Source organism: Neophocaena asiaeorientalis, unplaced genomic scaffold (genome assembly GCF_003031525.2).
Source record: "Neophocaena asiaeorientalis asiaeorientalis breed wild unplaced genomic scaffold, Neophocaena_asiaeorientalis_V1.1 scaffold134, whole genome shotgun sequence".
In the NCBI taxonomy this organism is placed as follows: domain Eukaryota; kingdom Metazoa; phylum Chordata; class Mammalia; order Artiodactyla; family Phocoenidae; genus Neophocaena; species Neophocaena asiaeorientalis.
In genome coordinates, this window is record NW_020185339.1 from 3,220,609 (window position 1) to 3,243,696 (window position 23,088).

General features: G+C 33.3%; 1 protein-coding gene across 7 annotated transcripts in view; it reads left to right on the top strand.

Moving 5' to 3' along the window:
- Positions 1 to 23,088, top strand: part of PPFIA2 (PPFI scaffold protein A2) — a 458,549-nt gene that overhangs the window by 132,320 nt on the left and 303,141 nt on the right. The gene's annotated exons all lie outside the window — the stretch shown is intronic.

Sequence of the window (23,088 nt, forward strand, 5' to 3'; positions counted from 1 at the left end):
GACATTTTAGGGAACTTTGCAAACTGTGTTCTCTGGGCTTAGAAAAATGTTTTGTATTTCATATACATAGCTTAACATAACTCCTGTTATTTAATTTTGTTATGTGTGCAATATACAATCAATAACACAGTAGCTTAAGTACCAGGTTTAGTATGCTTTTCAATTTGAGATAAAGTAGAAACTCATTAAGATGCAAGATTTTGTGTTATCAAAAAGTCAAAATGATTTACAATATAAATGTAAATGTGAGTTACAAAGCTGTTACCTACTAAATGTATTCCAACTGCCTGTGAATAAATCAGTCATCAGTCTAGAAAATGGTTGTCTAAAGTAAATCATATTCTACTTCATTTTTATCCTCAAATTGCATTTTTCAGTACTAAGGATTACTTTGCAAGTCAGTCATATCATCATTAGATTAAAAGGAAAAATGAAACTCTTCTCTTTGTATATTTTACACTATGGGAATATAAACAGCCTAACATTTAATTATTTTAGCTATATAGTTATAATGCACTGAAAAAATAAGTGTAAAGACCTAGAGAATTAATATAGTAGAGGCAGCATGAATTCTTTTGAAAGGGGGCTCTGAATAAATGCACATCTGATTGATTAAAGTCTCTTGCCTTTGCAAACTATAGCAGTAGCTATAATTACTCTCTCCCCCCCTTCTTATACTTCTGTTCTTAATTCTGTCGCCTCTCCTGCCTTACACTGATGTCTACTGGTAGCGCAAGTCTGTGCTGTTACAGAATATATTTACTTCCCAGTGGCGATCAGCTTATTGTGGCAGTGACTCAGAATGCAATTGCCCCGGGGCTGCTCTACAGAATTATTACTTTTTTCTTCTCCATACACTGAGATATAAACACTCCTTACAATATATCCCATAGCTGCCTTTTAGGGGCAGCTTTTGACATTGGGTATTCTGCTTCAGTCTCTTAAAGTTTAAGGGTCAGTGAATTCCATGGCTCAGTCATGACACAGGCTTTTTACAATTCTTTCAGTAGATCTTGCTGACACATTTCCTGGCAGGTGATTTTCTTTGAAAACACACTAGAATGATTTTTAACCACTTATTTTTGTGTTGATGTTATAACAATTCATGTAAAAACACTAGGATTTCAGATAAAATAGAAGTGTTGGCAAATATGAACTCTGTTCTCCTACATTTTTAAAATCACAAAATGGTATTTGATCCTGACATTCATGATAACAGGAAATGTGTGTTTAACTTTTTGTTGCTATTGTTTGTTTTTGCTTTTGGTGGAAAAGAAGGAAGAAAGAAGGATGGTTTTTAAAGCATGAATATAAAGGTTTATAAAAGTTGACTCTTTGCTTTTATTTTCAAAGGACTGAATTAAACAGAATTATTTTTCTTATATATATATTAACCTATTTAATGCGGTATACTTTCTTTGGTTGAAATACTGTCATGAGAAATGAGATGCTGTAAAAGTAACAAACCGTTTGTCAAAAAATGTATCTTGTGGAAATGATTAGTTAAATTTTCAAAAGTGGTTCTCATTATAGAATGGCATAAATGCATTTCTGAAATGATTCTGCATCAAGGAATTGAGATTTTAATGCTTACTTTCTTAAATTATTCTTGCACAAGAGTTAACATATGCAAAAACATTTAAGATAGCTTAGCATGAATGATACTGAGTTTCAGTTCCATCTTCTCATCAAATGTTTAAACTAGCTTGTCATTTTTGCTGAAATTGTACAATATTAAATTTTAAAAGTAAGATATAGAATGTATTTGACCTGAAGGGTTCAGAGGTAAAAAGACAACAAATAAGAAGCTGAAGGATATTCTAATTACAAGCCTTTCTTTTTCATTGTATTTTAATTTAGCCAAATACATTCATACTTCTACACACACATGCAAATACTATTTTGTATAGACTAACACTTGATTTAAATTAATTTCCTTATAAATGAGACCTCACTTCAATATTCCGTGAAGATAATTGTGTCTGCATGTTTCTATTCAGAGGTTCTTAGACCCTGGGTGATGCCAACACCCAATTTGCACTATATATTTTGTGCATAACTTATCACCCAAAATCAAACTTTAGAGTATAGTTGCCGAGAATGATTTTTGATTGATGAAAATTAAAATTAATTATAATATTTGTGTGTATTAGAACTGTCAATTTATGGGGCTCAAATATATACAAATGGGAAACCTACCTTCAAACAAAGAGGTTAAAAAAAAAATGATGTCCCAACATCATTTCACATTTAGCTCTATTTTTGCAAGCAAAACCATTTAATAATGCTTTACTAAACTTCTAGATTAGCTAATCATGACTTAATGTGTTAATTCTCCCAGAGGTATTGATGAGCAACACGCTACCCCCTCATTTCCTAGAGATTAAGTATCTTCACCTAGACATTTTCAAAGTCTGCCCAGTCCTAAGATTTCATGGGAGTTTGTCAGTAGTTGCTAGGGACAGTAGGGAAGAGGAATACATTCTTTTGAGGTTCTTAATGTTTTCTTATTCTACATTTACCTATTTTATTCATTGGAGCTTTATGCAAGCTTTCATGAACTACAATAACAAACAGTATACTGCTATCAAAAACAAAGCAAAAGTGGTTTGTAAACCACTTCCTCAAACCAAAGGAATATATTTCTGATGAGAGCAGTTTTGATCTATTGAATCCACAGAGCAATTATTTCTGCTTAGAATACATTTCTTTGCCATTTCATCCTAGTATTAATAACATTAACTGCCAAGAACGTGTGTAAAAGTCTTTGACTGTTGCCCCCTGGTATCCACTGAAGACAAGAGAAAGACACTTTGTCACAAAATATGGAAACACATTAATCTGCCATTTCCATGTTTAAAATACTTTATGGGGGCTTCCCTGGTGGCGCAGTGATTGAGAGTCCGCCTGCCGATGCAGGGGACACGGGTTCGTGCCCCGGTCTGGGAAGATCCCACGTGCCGCGGAGCGGCTGGGCCCGTGAGCCATGGCCGCTGAGCCTGCGTGTCCGGAGCCTGTGCTCCGCAACGGGAGAGGCCACAGGAGTGAGAGGCCCGCATACCGCAAAAAATAAATAAATAAAATAAAATACTTTGTGTATCCCCTGTCCTTAAAGGATAAAATTCACTTCTTTAGCTTGTCATATAAAAGCTCTTCCTGGTCTGGAGCTCATGCAACTTACTACTTTATTTACCTGCTTTCCCAGAAATTTGTCTGTATGCCTCTGTTCTTCGCCTCTTCACTGAACCTGCCCATTGGAAAATTGTTTTTGCTTAAAGACTCATCTCAAATGCCACCTACCCCGTGAAGCCTTCACTCATTCACCTGATTCATGCATGATGTATTAAGATGTATTAAGTATATTTCCTTTTATCATTTGCCTGTTTATACCACTACTGAAGCAGTTATTATGCTTTTTTTTATTGGAGTGTAGTTGATTTATAATGTTGTGTTAGTTTTAGGTGTACAGCAAAGTGAATCAGTTATACATACACATATATCCACTCTTTTGTTTTTTAGATTCTTTTCCCTTATAAGCGATTATAGAGTATTGAGTAGAGTTCCCTGTGCTATACAGCAGGTTCTTATTAGTTGTCTATTTTATATATAGTGTATATATGTCAGTCCCAATCTCCCAAGTTATCCCTCCCTTATTATGCTTTGTTTTAATCCCCGAGAGCATTTTATTAATCTGTGTCCCTAGCAAATGGATACTGCAAATATCTCTGTATAATAAGCAGAGACATATATTTGGAAGGTGATTAAAATATGAAAATTCAACACAATAAACAACAACTTATTTTTGTGTTAACTATATAAGCAGTTGGTGAGACATATATTATTAGAGAAATATCTAAAGATATATAAAGGTAAATGTGTTTAATACTAAGCCTTTGTGTACCAGTGTTGGGTTCTTCAAAATAGATAACAGTTACATTAGTGATCTCAGAAAAGCTTTAATTTTATTGTTTTTAAAATAGATTTCTGTTACAGCCAGACAAAACCTTTTTGAGGTTTTTTTTCTTTATACCTCTTTACCATTCCTTATTAATTGGGGCATTTCATATTTTATCAAGAGAACTTTAAAATTGATTAATATATAATTTTTCATTTAGCAGATAGTATTACTTGAAATATATAGAAGACTAATAGGCAAGTTGGAACTCTCAATTGCATGAAGAATTTCACTCAAATTCTTAATAATTAGGATGGGGCACCATATCTTTGTGATCATATGAGGTTGAGGTAATTCTGGCTTTTCAGGAAAGAAAAAAAACAGATTTTTTAATATTCTATCATTTTTTTCTCCCTGGGAATATACCATTATTTTTCTATTATTTGGAGCATATTATAACTTCTTACTGTTGATATATATATTTTTTAAAGCTGTGGTTTTCTTTTTTTGAAGATGTTGGGGGTAGGAGTTTATTAATTAATTTATTTTTGCTGTGTTGGGTCTTCATTTCTGTGCGAGTGCTTTCTCTAGTTGTGGCAAGCGGGGGCCACTCTTCATCGCAGTGCATGGGCCTCTCACTATCGCGGCCTCTCTTGTTGCGGATCACGCGGCTCCAGACGCGCAGGCTCAGTAGTTGTGGCTCACGGGCCTAGTTGCTCTGCGGCATGTGGGATCCTCCCAGACCAGGGCTTGAACCCGTGTCCCCTGCATTAGTAGGCAGAGTCTCAACCACTGCGCCACCAGGGAAGCCCCACTGTTGATATTTTTTAAACGCACTGGAAATATCTATCAGAATGCTTGGAACATAAAAAAAAAAGAAGAATGAAAGCAAAGTAGCCTAATAGAGATAAGAAAGACAGACCCTTTGGCTCCAAGGTTACAGAGTAATATAAGCAGACTTCCCCAGCTTAGTGAGAGAACTGAGGCTTTTCTCTGTTGCCCAACTGTATGCAGCCATGATTATGATTATGATTGGTGAGCTAACACAAGAGGTATTTCAAGCAAGCTGACTGACATGTTTAAAGGTACATATTGGTGTCTGGGAAAGGCAGAGTTTAGTATAACTGGAACGTAAGCTGGAGAAGGAAATGGCTAAAAGTCAATGTGCAAACTCCAGAATATAAAAATAGGTTTGAATGTCAAGTCCAGATCCTCAGGAACTTGTATTTAGGATTCAAGGATTTTCAGCAAAGAATGACAAGCTTCGATTTACTGTTTAGTTAGAATATTGGATTGTGCCTTGGCGGGTTGATAGGACAGGGAAAACTATTCAGTAGCTTTCCAAAAATATCTAGATGAATTGTCATGATTTCCCTGCTTTACAGATGAAAAAAACTGATGCTCAAAAAAGGCACTTAAGTAGTTGTTAATAATGCAGGGTATACGTAACGTAGTTTCTGTCTGAATCTGGGGTTATGGAACCCAGAATTCCACAGTCTTTTCTGTATAGTCTTCTGCTGAAATTGTATTCAGTATTCAAAAGTATTCCAAGCTATATAATTTCTAATCCTGTTGACCTATTAATTCAGAAACTTATAGAAATTTAACTCTACTTCTTCAAAACATTGTACTACAGCCTCATTGGGTTTTTAAACTTGAGGTTCTTATTCAGTTACATCTCCTCATTTAATCCTTATTAACACAGTTTTCTTCTAGTTGGAAATATGTTTTTATAGTAGTCAAATTGCTAATCAAATTGTGCTGAAAGGCAAAAAGGGAAATAGAGGGGGAAAACCTTCCCTAAACACGCACTTTTATTAATATAAGAATGCTCTGTATATCAGTGAGACCAACTGTAGAAAACAATGAGTAGCTCCTGAGCTCCCCATAGGAAATCGTATGTCTTCCATCTGCAGAAGTTTGTGCTTAATAGAATTTGGCTAGGCAATATATTCTAAGAGGACAGGCACTGTGTACTTTTTTTTCATTGTTAAATCACTAGCACCAAGCAGTGTCCAACACACAGCCTTGATTTAGTAAGTAGGTGTTGAATTGAATTACAAATTGAAAAGGAGTATGTATTCTGATCTAGAATGACCTCTCCATAGGAATACATAAATGGTTGTAAGATACCCAGCATAGCATCCACAAATATATTTCACTTATACCTAGCTAACATAGCTTTATATTTCAAGTATTGTCTGCAGGGGAAGGAAATTGGAAGTAAGGAAGTTAATTAGCAGGCTCTTAAGATAAAGCTTTTAATGCACGGAGCACAGTGCCTGGTGGTTAGTAAGAGCTCAATGAGCAGCAATCACAACAGCAGTGACCAAAAGTGGGGTCTGCAAAACGTACTAGAGAAGGCAAGGGTATGAGCATAAAGGACAAAGGAAAAGTCATTAAGAGATAGATTCAAAGGAGTCCATTAACTTACTGAATATAGGAGACGAGAGAAAAAGGCAAGATTACCTCTAGTGAGGGAGAGAGAAATATGGAGGAGGAGCAGCTTTGCAAAACAATATATTGAGTTTGGGTTTGGACAGATTGAGTAGACAGTTGGAAATAACGGGTTTGGCTCTGAGGAGGCAGGTCTGCCTGAATAGTAGATGTAAATGTGGGAGGCATCTGCTTACAGAGTAGGGAAAACTATGGAAGTGGATGAAATGACCTTGGCAAAGAATGAGGAGAATGGGGGTGGGGGTGGGGCTGGGTGTGAAATCCATGGACCCGCTGACTTACCCAGAATTATTATCACTTGGAGTGTGTGTGCTTGGTTTATTTTGCAAACACAGTTTGGAAGCTTTTTCCTAATCACCTCTCCTTGAATATCACCTCTGAACCTAATTCAGTTTAGGTGCTCCTGCCTCTTTGTGTGTGTCTTTGCTTTATTTTGTAAATGTATTTTGGTAGCTAGCATTTCCTTTTAACCCCCTCCTTAAATATTGTCCCCGAACTTTAATTCAAGTTAAATCCTCCTGTCCTTAACACCTTCACAAAGTAACTTGATGTATGTCTATTGTATTATTTATTACACCATATTTAATTTTTTACTTATCTCTCTTCACCACTAGTCTGTGAACTCCTGAAAAGCATAAAATTTATTTTACTTAACTACTCGTATTTGTTTATTGACACCTAGACTAACGCTTGTCGTATAGACAGAATCTGTTTTTTGAATGAATGAATTCATGTGTAAATTGAAGGCTAGCTAAAATTAATCCTCTTATATTAATTTCTGAAATCATTTGACACACCTTGTTGAATATCCCCATTATGCCAGACTTTAATGATGGTGAGCAAAATACCAGTTTTCTGTGCTCAAAAGTCTTAGTTGCCTCTTGGAATATTATCCAACAGTCATAATAGCACATTGTTTGGTTCTCTGCAAATACTTTGACTTTAAAGGTTCATATAGATATTACTGTTATAATTTATGTAATTCCAATTAAATAATTCTAATTCCAAATCTATTTTTAATTCTGGTTCACAGTTAACTTTTCCACTGTTGGTTCCTTCTTTTATATTTTCAAAATATTTTACAAATAATAAGAATTATTCTCAAAAAATAAAGTTGCATGATAGTTTGGAGCATGCCTTTTGAAATTAAACACACGGTTCAAAACTAGTTTCCACCGTTCACTAGAGTCTGCCTATAAGCACGTGAAATTATTTCTTTCTTTTCACTTTCCTTGACTGTCTATTGGAAAACAGTAAAGCACGTCATGAGGTTATCATGATGCTAAATGGATTATTTATAGAATAATATATAAAGTATTTACTTCCAATAAAGATGGCATTCAATCAAGATTAGCTAGTGTTGTTTTGATGATTAATGTACTTTCTAAATAATAGCATAATTTATTCCACAAATGATCTTTTTTCCTTTTGCTTATTTTAAATTTAGGAAAAAATTAATGCTAAGAAAACATATTCACCACTTTAAGTACTTTAAGTGCTTCATATATATGCTAAGGGATCTTATTAAAATATATTTATTAATTTTTCAAGATCTTAATTTTATATTAAATATTTTTGTGCTTATAGAATATAAGCTTTCAGAGAATTGATTTAAGTATCCCTTTGAAAGTATACTTGGATTCCTTTTATAAATACATTTTTGCTATTTTTCAATTGTATTTGGTAAAGTCTTTTGATGTTTATCTTGTATCTTCGTTATGAATTTTATTATCATCTCAAGTTTTACACAGATACAGATGCAAATTTAAAATGACCAGTTTGTGAAATTGGCTAACTTAGGATATAATTCAAAATATCTACAGATTAAAAGAGAGTGGCTCACTTTGTATGCTGGGTGCTCCACACAATATGTAAAGATTTAGAGTAATTACTAAATTTATTTAGAGCCAACCAGATTTGATGCTATTATTGGCAGCAGAAATGTCAAAGAATTACTGAGTATGTTAACAATGCTAAGGAGTGTATAACATTTTTAAACAACATCACAAAATTATTCTCTAAGTTATATCACAAAACAGAAGTTGGCAAAGTTACACGGACAACTGAGCAATGTCATTAGGAAGAAATAAACATAATCTAGTTTTTACAGCTTAAATATTCTCAATTTTAATTATGTTGGTGAAAAAATACAGAAGATACACAAAAAAAGACATACTTATTTGTTGTTTTCTATCAAATAAAATCAATGCAAAAGCAACAGTTGTGAACTACAATGTAATGTTACACTGTTTCATAGCATACTGTTTCCTTTTATTTTGTATTTTTGTTTTTCTCATTAAGCACATCATTAATCTTCTTTCTCAAATAATCCATCTTTGAGATTACAGTAGGCCTACGAGATGCTAAAAAAAAAAGCATTCTTTGAACTCCTAAAACAAAAAAGCTATTATAAAATATTATAAACTCACTATATTTGAAAAGTTATACTTAATCATTGTTAAAGTATATCATGTGTTGTAATATTTTGTTTAGATGTTAAAATATTTAATGCATAAAAAATCAAATATTTTAACAATAATATAAGGCAGTTCAAATATTTGCATACACATTTCTTTCATTCAAGAAACACTCAGAGAAATTGCTTTAGATATGGTCGACATTTTCAAGGAGCAAATGTTACAATACATAATAAGTAAAAATAAATATTAGAACAGAGAATCATGCAAAATACAGTGATGTGCTAAAAGAATCGGTTAATTTCAAGTGTGTCTTTGAGAAAGACTTCAAGTAAGAACATTACTTTTAAAAAATAGTAAAGAATTTCAAAATAACTATATCACAGAAATATAAGTGAAAAAAATTTTTTTGGCCATCGTATACCAGCCATGTTCTATGACTGACCAAGGGGCCATGATCTGTGGGAACATCCTAGACAGACCTCTGCCACTGCAGGGCTTTCCCCAGATATTCAGTGTCCTGTATCTTCTTGCAGTTCCGAAACATAGTATAGACACCAGACCTCTGTGTCTTTACTTAATGCTTTCTCTGTGTCCGTGTTGTGTCATGTACATGTAGAGACACTCATTCAATACAACCTTATGTCTCTGACTTCAGATTATACTACAAAGCTAAGTAATCAAGACAATATGGCACTGGCACAAAAACAGAAATATAGATCAATGGAACAGGATAGAAAGCCCAGAGATGAACCCATGCACCTATGGTCAACTAATCTATGACAAAGGAGGCAAGGATATACAATGGAGAAAAGACAGTCTCTTCAATAAGTGGTGCTGGGAAAACTAGACAGCTACATGTAAAAGAATCAATCCTAACACCATACACAAAAATAAACTCAAAATGGATTAAAGACCTAAATGTAAGATCAGACACTGTAAAACTCTTAGAGGAAAACATAGACAGAACACTCATGGACATAAATCACAGCAAGATTTTTTTTGACCCATCTCCTAGAGAAATGGAAATAAAAACAAAAATAAACATAAGGGACCTAATGAAACTTCAAAGCTTTTGCACAGCAAAGGAAACTATAAACAAGATGAAAAGACAACCCTCAGAATGGGAGAAACTATTTGTAAACAAATCAAAGGACAAAGAATTAATCTCCAAAATATATAAACAGCTCATGCAGCTCAATATCAAAAAAACAAACAACCCAATCAAAAAATGGGCAGAAGACCTAAATAGACATCTCTCCAAAGAAGACATACAGATGGCCAAGAGGCACTTGAAAAGCTGCTCAACATCACTACTTATTAGAGAAATGCAAATCAGAACTACAATGAGGTATCACCTCACACCAGTTAGAATGGGCCTCATCAGAAAATCTACAAACAACAAATGCTGGAGAGGGTGTGGAGAAGAGGGAACCCTCTTGCACTGCTGGTGGGAATGTAAATTGATACAGCCACTATGGAGAACAGTATGGAGTTTCCTTAAAAAACTAAAAATAGAATTACCATATGATCCAGCATTCCCACTACTGGGCATATACCCAGAGAAAACCATAATTCAAAAAGACACACTCACCCCAATGTTCATTGCAGCACTATTTACAATAGCCAGGTCATGGCATCAGCCTAAACGCCCATCGACAGATGAATGGATAAAGAAGATGTGGTACATATATACAATGGAATATTACTCAGCCATAAAAAGGGATTAAATTGGGTCATTTGTAGAGACGTGGATGGACCTAGAGACTGTCATACAGAGTGAAGTAAGTCAGAAAGAGAAAAACAAATATTGTATATTAACGCATATATGTGGAATCTAGAAAAATGGTACAGATGAACCGCTTTGCAGGCAGAAATTGTGACACAGATATAGAGAACAAATGTATGGATGCCAAGGGGGGAAAGTGGGGTGGGGTGGGGGTGGTGGTGTGATGAATTGGGAGATTGGGATTGACATATATACACTAATATGTATAAAATAGATATAACTAATAAGAACTTGCTGTATAAAGAAAAATAATAAAATAAAATAAAAATACAACCTTATGATGATGGTGATCATGAAGATCATGAAGAGGAAATACTTCTTCTTCTAAGAGGCTTTCATGGATAGAATCGTTCCTGAACTAGCATGGTATTCTGAAAAGAGCAATGACTGATTTGTTTTACTAAATCTTAAACATTCAACATTTATTCTTTTTTAAAGCAAAAAACCATTTTGCATAGCAAGAAATAAGCTCTATATTTTCTTTGACCCTGAACATACATATTGATAGAGGGTAGAGAAAGCTAGGGAAATCAAGAAGGGTGAGGCTAAAGGAAGAGCTGCAACATTGGCCTTGGAAAGAAGAATGCTTCGCTTTCCAAGAAGTAAAACATAAAAGGTGAAAATGGATCAAAGGATAGAGGCTGTGTCTGGGATAATAGACATCAAGCGGCAATGAGAGTGGAGCCAAGAATGGAAGCATAGTTTTGGATCAGTCTTAAAAAGTGAGTTTCTGTGTTAATCGCCCTAAATGGAAATTGGAATGGGAATAAATATTGGTAAATGTGGCAAAAAAAAAAATCAAGTAAACAAAGAATCAAAGTGCTAACGAGATTAAGTTTAAACTGTCTGAACATGGGTCAGTCTTCAGTCTAATATTGCATAGGAAGTAACATTTTTGATTGATATTATATTTCACTTTTTTTAAAAGAGGGGGAAAAAAGCTCACTGAAAAATTACGCTTTACTCAATGCTTCTATAATATGATGTTGTAGACATAAGTTCCAAGAAAGTGTATTTTATTTAACAGTGATTCCCAGAACATGCATGGCACATAGTAAGCTCTCCAAAAATATATGTAGAATGAATAGATGTTCTTTAATAATATAAATTTAAAGATTTTTTAACCTCATGAAATATTATAACTGAAATAAAGTTAATATAGTTTACACTATTAGGTAATTATCAAAGTTATTTAAATATTTTGCCTATATGTAATATTAAAGATTAAATGGCAATATACAACATGTATTTAGGGAAATATGAGTAAATAAAACATTGTAAGTAATGATAAGAGTACAGTCATAACTTATTATAAGCTAAACAAAAGTTAGCGGAGTTTGTGCCTTTGTGGGGAAAGCTCAACATACAGTCATATATATAGCATGCCACAGGCTAGATTATCTAGAAAATTGCCCTTACTCTTCACATTACATTAATATAATTTCATTTAATATAGCCTGTTATGGTACCACATTTTAAGATAAATCTTTAATATGGGATGCTGTCTACATAATTTATTAAATGAAAAATAGATCTTTGAAGAAAAGATGGAAAAAATTGTGGACATTACGTAGCCCAGGGAAAGGAATATGGAAGAAAGACATAATCTCTTTCACTCAAAAGAAATGTTCTTTTGATTTGATACACTGCAATTGTTCAACATATGTGGTGAGAAAACTGCAGGAATACATGAGTCTGAATAAAAATAGAAGAGGTTTCAGCTGGATATAGAAAATGAGTTTATGACTATTGGGGTGATAAAACATGAAAGTGGGTAGTTGTCAGTGATAGCTCAATGAAACCTTTATATTGGGGATTTTCAAGAGGAGGCAGAGTACAAAAGGCAAGGTGCAGGTGAGATAGATTTGAGTCTCATATCTGCAACTTAAAACATGTGCATATGCAAAAATTATTAAACTTCACTAAGATTCAATTTCTTCACTTTTAAGTAATGAGAATAATACATTTCTCAGGGTTGATGTGAGAAAATGTACTTGAAAGCATTTTGTACATTTAAAAACAGTTCAGTTAACGCTCTTTTACTAGCAACAGAAACTGATTATGGTATGTTAGTCAAAAGAAAAATGTATTTGAATGATATGGGAAACACTTTTATTGACTCATACAGTAAACTGTGTGCCTGGTTCTATTCTATGCATTGGATAATTAGTGAGTAAGTGAAAAATGAGGCTTTTATTCTGGTGGGACAAAACAGATAATAAATAGGATAATGTATAGCAATGAGCAAGTGAACCATGAAGCTTATATTCTAATTGGATGAAACTGATAGTAAAATAAATAGAACAATGTATAGTATGTTAGATGGTGATAAATGCTAAGGAGAAATATAGAGCATAGACAGTGGATAGGGAGCATCGAAGTGCACAGCTTAAACTTTGGGCAGTGGAGGCTTTGTGGAGAAGAGGACATGTGAGTAAAGACCTGGAGAAATCAGAACAGCTTTGGATCTCAGTACTAGAATGAACTGAAGGGTGTACTCTTCACAGTGCTACCACCAGATAGGTTAACTCTGCCTACATTCCTTCCATTCAAGATTTAAATTCAAGAGAGAGAAGTCTGGTTGGTCCAACCTGGACTTCACTTAATCATAAACATGCCATCATCTACTTGCCTTCTGCCTGGCTTGCTCAACCTCTGTCCCAACACTTTTCCATTTACTATAATGAGGTACACTACAGACAGAATACAGTGCTCAAACAGATTTTAGCCTTTCTTTAAGAAAAGAAAGTATCCATTACATGTCTATATTCCTCACTCCTCCTAGAACTTCCTTTCCCCATTTTCTACTTGTTTGCCCCCAACTCACTCATTCTTTCAAACCGTTTACAATATGTGTCTTGTGGATATGTCAGTTCCCAGTTAAGTTCACTACCCTCCTTGTTGAGATCCCATAAAATGTTGTGCTTACCTCTATCGTAATAATTAACACCAATCTACTTTAAGTAGGCATGTCTGTTTCCCCATTATACTGTGAGTTCCTTAAAGACACAATATATATTTGTTAGCTGAACGAATTATGAGTGCTCAATAAATGTCTGGGTGTATAAAGGACACATGTCATTTTCCCAAAAAGTCACAAGGTGCCTTTTATACCAAGCTTTACATTGAGACTATGTCAATTAAACTTGACATTGTGACTACAAAATATGAATTATCCAACAGAAGATAGTCATCCTGCCTCTGTGTGTGTGTGCGCATGCACGCATGTGTGCATTATTGTTGATGTTGTTTTCTTTGTTTATTTGGTGGAGAGGAGATGTAATTAACAAAATTTTTGTAAAAATTTTGAAAGAAAAAAATTTAAAACATTCCTAAATTTTAAATAAATATATTCATTCTTATTTAATGTTCACTAAATGGTATCAGGATCTATGCACTTCATGGGAACTCCATATAGCACTTAGATGTTCCATTTCAATCTGTTTGATGCTCTACATTACCATGCTGTACATCAGCTTCAATTTTCTTTCCCTATCTAATATCTTCCGAAAGCTATCAGGTTTGAATATTAAATCTTCATTAATCTATAGTGCTATATAGTATAGCAGTTTGAAGGCAGACAGACCTGAGTATCTCTGCCACCTACTGGGCATAATCTCTCTAAGTTCATTTTCTTCATCTGTAAATGAAGTAGATAGAAATATTGCCCTCAAAGGATTGTCATTAAGGTCAAGTGAGATGTTTACCGTGGGGCTCAACATACACGAATGTAAAACAAAAGTACTTAAAGCATAATTTTTATTAATATTATTATTAAAGTATCAAATATTTGAATGGAATACTTTGTTTCTCAAGACTATAATTACTTCCTACTAACTATCAATGGAAATTCTCTCTGGGAATTGATATTGGGCTTTCAGATTTTACATTATTGACTATAGTTTATTTTATCCTTCCTCTCTCATGGATCAGAATAAAAGATTCTTAGAACGGTTATATGGATTGTCAAACTTTAGAATACATAATTATCCAGAAATGTAAGCTACCATATACCACCCCCAGAGATGATTCAGAAGATCTGGTAAGGGCCAAGGAACCTTCATTTTTAAACAGAATTCCAAGTGTTCTCTATGCGGAAATGTCACAAATGGGGAAACAGTGGACAGGAGATGGAGTTCTTTTACCACTATAAAAGGTACTTTCTATTTGAAGGATAACTGGTGGGTAGAAGGTTAAATATCCACAAGGCCTTCTTTTAGTTATAAATAGTTATTCTGTTTTAGAAAGACATGATTTTGATTTGTTGTGATGAATTCATTTAGTTATATCTTTCATGGGCCAATTTTTAACTCCAATTGATGTATGAATTATGAGAATTCCAAACCATTTCTTTGCATTAAAATAAGCTAATTAAATCAAGGACCAGCCCTCAGTAATGATGACCTTTAACTTATCCCTCCTTTAGGGGATGTGTTTTTCAGGGAATTTCCAAATTCAGATTTAATATATTGCTGTGTCAAGAATGATACTCATCTGTTGTTAATTAATTTATCTGTCACCCAGAAATTATGTAAAATGAAATAAAACCTTTAAATTATCTACTATAGTAAATGTGACCAGTTCTGTTTTTAAAATTCTGATTTTTAAATTAAATTAGAGGCTGATTAAAGTAATAAGTGTTCATTAGAAAAGTGGTGTTATGTGGTTGCTATTCCTGGACTACATAATTCTTAAATAACAAGAATAAGCCCTCTTGTGTGTTTGATAATTATCTTTATGCCTTCAGCTGAATTTCAATAATAAGGCCTATGAAGTGTCACTTTGCTTTCATAAAATATCTGCCCTTATGTCAAGATGTATTTGCAAGTTCAAAATCACAACAAGTTCATAGGAAAATTATAATGTTGAAACAGTCATGAAGAAAGCACTAGTTTATTATTGGTTATAAGTTCATTAATAGCTGTCTCAAGATTTTTTTGAATTTAGCTTCAATGAGAGGATAGCAATCTTATTCTAATCTTACAAAATAAACATCATCATTAGATATATTTTAAGAAAAAATGCTTTTAAAATACTTGAATTATTAGTGTTTATTAATGCCTCGGTCTCCTGCCCTTTGTGCTATTTTTAAAAAGTACAACAGTCACTATGCAGACATTTTTTTAACATCCAGCAGGATCATCCTTAGAACAGACAATATTTTCTGAGTCTTCGTGGCATGGTTGAAGGATTGTAAGATTAGAAATCAGATCAACAGATATCCGGCCAGTTACCACCTGTGTGAGTTTGGGCAAGTTATTTAACTTTTCAGTTTCAGTTCTCTCACTATAAAATGAACACAATAAAACCTATCTCACAGGAATTTTATGAAGATTAAAAATGGGTAAACTACCAAGTACAGAGTAAGCTTTTAATATTAAAAATAATGATAATAATATTAATGATACATGATTTGGTTTCTAACTTCCAGGGTAACCATCAATGGTTCTCACCTCCTGAAGTTCATGCCTTTGTGTAGACCTCTCCTTCATTAAATTAGAACTGCCCCCGTGTGAATAACAAAATATGGTGTAAGTGGACGTGCATGCCTTCTGAAATGCCCCAGAAGCCCTATAGAGATGCCCATATGAAACAGAACTGAGGCCCCCAGCCAATAGCCAGCACTAACTTGTCAGTCATGCAAGTGAAATACTTTGGAAATGGATCCTCTGGTAGTATAGTCAAGGCTTTACATGAGTGCTGCCCAAATCAATCTCTAACTGCAACCTTCTGAGAAGTTCCAAGGTAGAACTACCCAACTGAGCCATCCCCTAATTTCTGACTCACAATAATAATGAGATAATAAATAATCACTGTTATTTTAAGCCATTGAATTTTGGGATTTGATATAGCAATAGATAATTAACATGACTGTCAAGGCAACCTTGTCATCTCTAAACAAGTTCATGGTAACCTAGGCTGTCCATTTATATTACATTACCCCTCATATAGCTTTCCTAGCCAAACCAACTTGCTCTTTTGCCATCTGATTTATCTTTGCTCCCCACTTTACCTCCCTGCTTTTACTTCATAAGTTCTTCGATCTTCGAGCATCAATATCCTTCACATGAAAACTATTTCATGGGCCTTTCTTCCTGAAAGTCCTTTCTAAGATGTTTACAAAATAAACGTATAAGTTGCTTTATCAGCAGGCAACGTCACTTCTCTTTGGATTCTTTTGGCAGCTCATCTGGTTTAACATTATTTTATGGTGGTTACATAAACATATATGTGCCCTCTGGTACTTGCCAAAGGCTTTTTCTTGGTAAGAAAGACACATGATTGAAGGTCACGTCTACTTGCTAAGATGGTGCACAGTACAAGAGTTTTTCAGGCAGGGGATAACCAGTCCAAAGAGAATATTTGGAAGAAAAAATAAAAGAAGAAACCCCTCATAGGATTTTTTAAGTGGAATATTTTACTGTAATTTACAATTTTCTTATAAGCAGAATAATGTTAATTTTAGTAATCTGGATAGTTAAAATAATTATTTTATGAAAGATACACAAATGTTCATTTTCCTTGAATAAAATACCATTTTGCTTTGAAAGACTTTGAACCCCTATTAAGTAAATATACAGATTAGAGTAGCTTGGTTAGTAATGTATTTTATTATCTTAACAAAATTCAGCATAACATTGATTCTAATATTTGAAGGTGATAAAGTTTATGTGAAATTTTAGTATCTTCAGTTGTACTTTAAAACTGTTCCTGTCAGCTCTGGGTTTGTCAACAAATAAATGATTGATCTAAAAGTATTTGAAATTGTTTTGGATAAATTTCCAAACCCCTTTCCTCAAAAAATAAATGGTCACAGGATATTTTCAGAGTATGTATATATCAGATGAAAACATAAGCAGTTAAATTGACTTATTTTAACATGTGTTTTCATTGAAATATTTCCTAAAATATGAGATTTTATTATCTAAGCGTTTTCAAAATCTTTGCTTTAGCTCAGCAAAAAGTGCTTCAAGCAGCTCTTATAAAATATGTGTATATATATATATATATATATATATATATATATATATTCTGATAATATTTATATAATCTTGACAGGAGAGATTTATTTACTGTGTGTCTCTGATAATAGTAAAAGCTTATATAAGCTCATAAAAGTAAACCTATTATAATTAATAAACAAAACAAAAACATTAATCATATACCAGGCTCAAGAAAAATAGTAATATAGAGAAACTGGACCTTATCTAAGGAGTTAGCAAAGGCTATTATGTTACATAAAATTAGCTAGGATTCAGTTGAATTGAATATTTTAAAATTCTCAAAATAGAATTGACTACAACAAGAGAGAAGTTCTTTTCTGTACTACATAAAAGAATACTGAATACGAGTAGTCCATGTCCAGCTGTGTTGGAGGCTGGTATAGCCATGTGGATTGTGCTTTAGCCAGGAATTCTCTTCACTCTTCCCCTCTTCCCTAACACTTATTCATTCTTCAAACCTCAGATCTAAAGTCATTTTCTCAGGCAAACTATGGTAGATACTGATACTTGCCTCCAAATATCTATTATTTTATTCTTCTCTATTAAAAGTGACTCAGTTCTTAATTAGGCACATTTAATATGGCTATATCATCCTTCCTTACAGCTAGGTATGGCTATATGACTAAGTTTTCACCCACTAATGTAGTAGGACTAGTTGTGTAATACTTCTAGGAAGCTCTTGAAAAGAGATGAAAGGCACCATTCCCCACTTTATTCCTTATTGATAGTTGGAATGCAAAGCTGATTGTTGGAACTCAGGAAGGCATCTTTGATGATGAGGTAGAAGCACATTCCAAATTGGCAGAAACAAAAGAGAAGGAATATGGGCCTCTGTTAAATTGGAACTTCCCTAAATAGCCTTGGACCACATACATCTATGAGTCTTTTATATGAGACAGCAGTAAACTTCTCTCTTGCTTCTGTCACTTTTATTTTGTGATTTTTATATCAACTGAACCTTATCCTAATATAACAGCTATTGCTAATCCATTAGATAACTTCAAGTTCCTCTGTTTTACAGGTTTATAAGCACCATACTCTTTTCTAGTTATCTCATTATATAATTATATATATATGGATTTTTTAAATGAAAACTCCAGACAGCAGAGCCCATGTATGTTTTTGCTCACTTTTTTTCACTGAAGCCTGTCTTGATGCTGACCACAAAGTCAATATTTTCATAAATATCTGTTCTATAAGGAATGCTCATAAGGTCAATATGTATGAGCTGAGATTGATAAGCTTAAGTGGAACTTTAAATTTCTCATAAAGCACAGAGGCCTCTGTTTGTACTGGTTGTCTGTCCAGCAGTAGTAGTGGATTTAAGACTATCTCTTTGTCATAAGACTTAGCCGGTGAGAAAAGTACTGTGAGAAATACTCTGTTTTGGTGGGATGATGAAATCCACTGTCTTCATCACTCTGATGAAATTCAGTTTCCAGGTTTCTTAATTACATTTATCTTTACTTTCAGGAACTATTTCCATTATGGAGATGGGGGTATTGAAAAATAGTTATTAAGCATTTGTTCACAAGTCTACAGTAAGATAGAAATTTAACAATCTTAAGGTGATTTTAAAATCTCACAAATATTGCATCTTTAAACTTAGAGGATATTCTTCACCCTCTTACATGCTTTGAAAAAAATTTGTGTATATATATATATATATATATATATATATATATATGATTTTTTTAAAGTTAACATAAATTAAATTTTTCTACATATAGAACAGAGAGAAAAATTGTATAAATACAGTTTTATTTCACACTTCAGCTCTTTTGGCAACAAAATAGAGTAAATAATTTAGCTTCATTATGAGAATTCTGCCAGTTTTCAGAACCAAAAAACCCCACAATCTTGTTTCAGTTTATTTAGCATTCAAATTCGTTTTGGTACAATTCCATGAAAGCAGGAGAGAATATCAAAAGAATTTGGGTTGCATGTCATCTTACCTCAGGAACACAAAGCCTTACCGAGCGATTAAACTTGGCAAATGTAAGAGCAGCGAGAAGCACAAGAGAATCAATTAAATTGTTTAATTGATCCTTGTTTAATCAATTAAATTGTTTCCATAAATGGACATGAATGTTAGCCTTCTCAGGGGAGTGGAGGGTTTTTTCCCCAAGAAAAACAGAAAGTCTATAGAGGCACCATGGTAACTACAGGTAGAAAAGCATTCGTATGTATTTTGCTCATGGGAACTGGAAAGTCAAAGGCTATTCTAAGGATCATATTACTAAATAGGTAATTGTTGGGTTGTGCAAATTTTTACCATTGCATTCATTTAGTCTTAATAAAAGGATGTGAACATTTATGCTTGGAAAGCTGAGCTCAGTGGCATAGAAATAAGAATCATCTTCCTCTAATTCTGACCATTTTTTATTTAATGAAATTTCTCTAAGGTTTTTTTTTTTAATACAAGAAATTTTAAAATTCTGATGGGCCTTCTGAAACATTAAGAAAAGAGTCAATAATGGTTCATGAAGTTTTAGTCTTAGATATATTCTAATTGCTTAAAAAAAGATAATCAATTGCTATTAAATAGAATTTTATATTATCTAGAATCCTCCATTAATTCCCTGATTAAAACAAAAATATATTAACAAGCAATACATCAACAGATGGTAAGGCGTGACATGCAACCTGCTGGTGGTACAGAAGTAGATGATAAAAGAGGAAATGTGAAAGTTATTTTTCCTGGGTGTCTACAGAAAATGGATATGCAGCCCATGATAACTGTTTTTGTATTGAGATATTAGAAAATTTAACATTAAAAGTGCAATTGAATACCATCTGTATAGTTGTAAGCCAGAATCATGATCACTGATCAGACATATTAAGTAAAGCTCTAATGAGAGGGTGAAAGTCAGAGGTACAATTCCTACTGAGAATGTTTCCAGACTAGAACAGTGTACAGATTGGATTTATTTTTTCTTTCAGTTGAGATATTAGAGTGCTTTTAAGTTAGAAAGAAATATTGATCGCTCTAGGAACTTGGGGTCAACTAAAGCTTCTTTAACAGCAGTAGATATTTCAAAAATAATTTAATACATTTAAGGACTGTAATTAATTTCTATTCTACAGGAGCATTGTAATTAACAGTTTTGAAGCTTCTAGCAACAGTGATAGAAACTGTGCTGCTCTTTTTGTGTTCCTTAAGGGGTTTATAAATTCTTAGCTGGGAAAGTGAAGAAAGACTTGTGATTGTGGTTATCAGACCAAACCCAGGATCAGAATCACGAGGTGAAAGCTCTGAAATTAGAGGCAGAGTGGAATGTGGGGATTCAAGTTCACCAGAAAGAACCTAGAAGTAGAGACAGCTTGTGAAACCTAGGTATTGACTCTGCTGTTTCCCCTTTGAGGATGCAGTCTTGCTAAAGCCAAGTGTGGGTCAAGAATCACAAGAATGGGTGTCTGTAAACATTTTTTAAACGGACATGCATAGATTGTTGGCATTCCAAAATGATGACATAAGGTCTAAGTGTAGAACATTATGTTGTTATTAGAAAGAAATTGGCTATTTTCTCACTACTACAGAGAATATGATAGCAGTTGTGTAGCCACCCTTTAGGGAGTCAAATGATAAGGAAGAGACAAGCCAAGATATGCTACTGCTTTGGCTGGTACCCCTTCTTTTCTTAAGGTCTGTGACTGTCACCATTTAATTGGGAACTTATAGCACATGAATACATCTGTGCGGTTTCTTCCCACCAATATGCGACAAAATCTGATAATCTGAAGATACTCATATTTGACATTTGGAGCATGATATTTAATTAAACTTATTAATTTAATTAATCAAACTTCTTATTGCCTTCTTATGATATCAACCAAGCTATATTAGTTCCTATTATGTATTTTATAAGTACTTTTGAGTTTAAGTTATGAATTTTTATTAATTTTCTTTAAGCATTTTCTTTACATATGATATGTTAATAACTCACCCTTATTACTAAACAACAAAAAAGGCTTTTCTAGAAAAAGAACTTTATTAAGCACTGACCTTTTTTACATGATTATAATTAGAATTATAAGAAAATCCTTATTTTATTCTGTTTTATAAATAAACAGTAAAACTGACTTTTATAATACAGTTTGATGAATTTTAACACATATATAGATTCATGTAACCACCACCACAATTCAGGTACAGAACTGTTCCATTACCCCAAAAACTTCCCTCCTGCTATCACTATGCCATCACACTCTCCCTCTATCTCTATCCCCTGGAAATTTGATCTCTTCTCCATCATTATAGTTCTACTTTTATCTTTCAAGGATGTCATATAAATGGAATCATATATAATTTAACCTCTTGAGACTAGCTACTTTCACTCAACCTAACACATTTAGAGATTCATTCATCCAAGCAGTTGTATGTATTAATAACATGCATGTTTTTAAAAGCTTCTTATACATAGTTCTGGAGGTAATTTTTGTTCCAAATGCCTATATCTTTTTCCTAGTAAATATGCCATCGACCAAATTACAATTTTAATATCTCTTACTAGAAACAGCAAGTCTTAAACTACCAGGCCAAAACAATTTTTATTTAATCTCTATTCACAATAATAGTGTGGGAAAAGGCAAAATTTTATTTTTAAAATTTGTTAGAGGCTTTATCATAAAAGCATTTTAAAATTACATGTTTAAAAATGTTCTTTTATTGGCAATCCTTTCAACCATTTTTATCCCCAGAATAAAGACATATACTTTGTGTTTATCCCCAGAATAAAGACATATACTTTGTGTTTATCCCCAGAATAGAGACATATACTTTGTGTTTAATGGGAAGAGTTGGATTTTAACAAATGTAGTTTATATTAATGATCAATTAATTTTTATTTTCTAAATATCTGAAAAGTAGCAATTTGGAGGAATGGCAAAAAAATTTTTAAAAATCAACATGTAAAGCAGTGCTCCCCAACCAGAGAAGATTTTGTTCCTCCAGGGGACATAAGACAATGTTTATAGACATTTTGCGGGGTTTTCTTTTTGGGGGGGTGAGGGGACAATATCCTAGCATCTAGTGGATATAAGCTGGAATATTGTTAAACATTCTACAATGCAGGAGGCTGTCCCTCGCAACAAATAACTATCTAAAATGTCACTAGTGCCAAGATAAAGAAACCTTGAATAGGGTGTTGTATTCCACAAATGTTAGCAATTAATTTGCATCAACATTTTCTAATTTATATACAAAGACTATATTATTTATTATCATTATGCCAACTTCAAGCATCCAAGTTTTGATACTTGTATTTCAACTTTTTGTTATGAAAAATTTCAAACTACAGTGAAACTGAAAGAATAGTACAATGAAGATTTGAATCACCGTATCTTGATACACAACTGTTAATGTTTTCCAATATTTGGTTATATTATGTCTATTTTTTCTTTTTTCTGAACAATCTCAAAGTAAGTTGTGTAGATCATTGCAATTCATCATGAAGTCCTAAGAGTAAAATATTCTCTTCTATAACTACAATCACGTCACATGTAAGAATATTAACAATAATACCC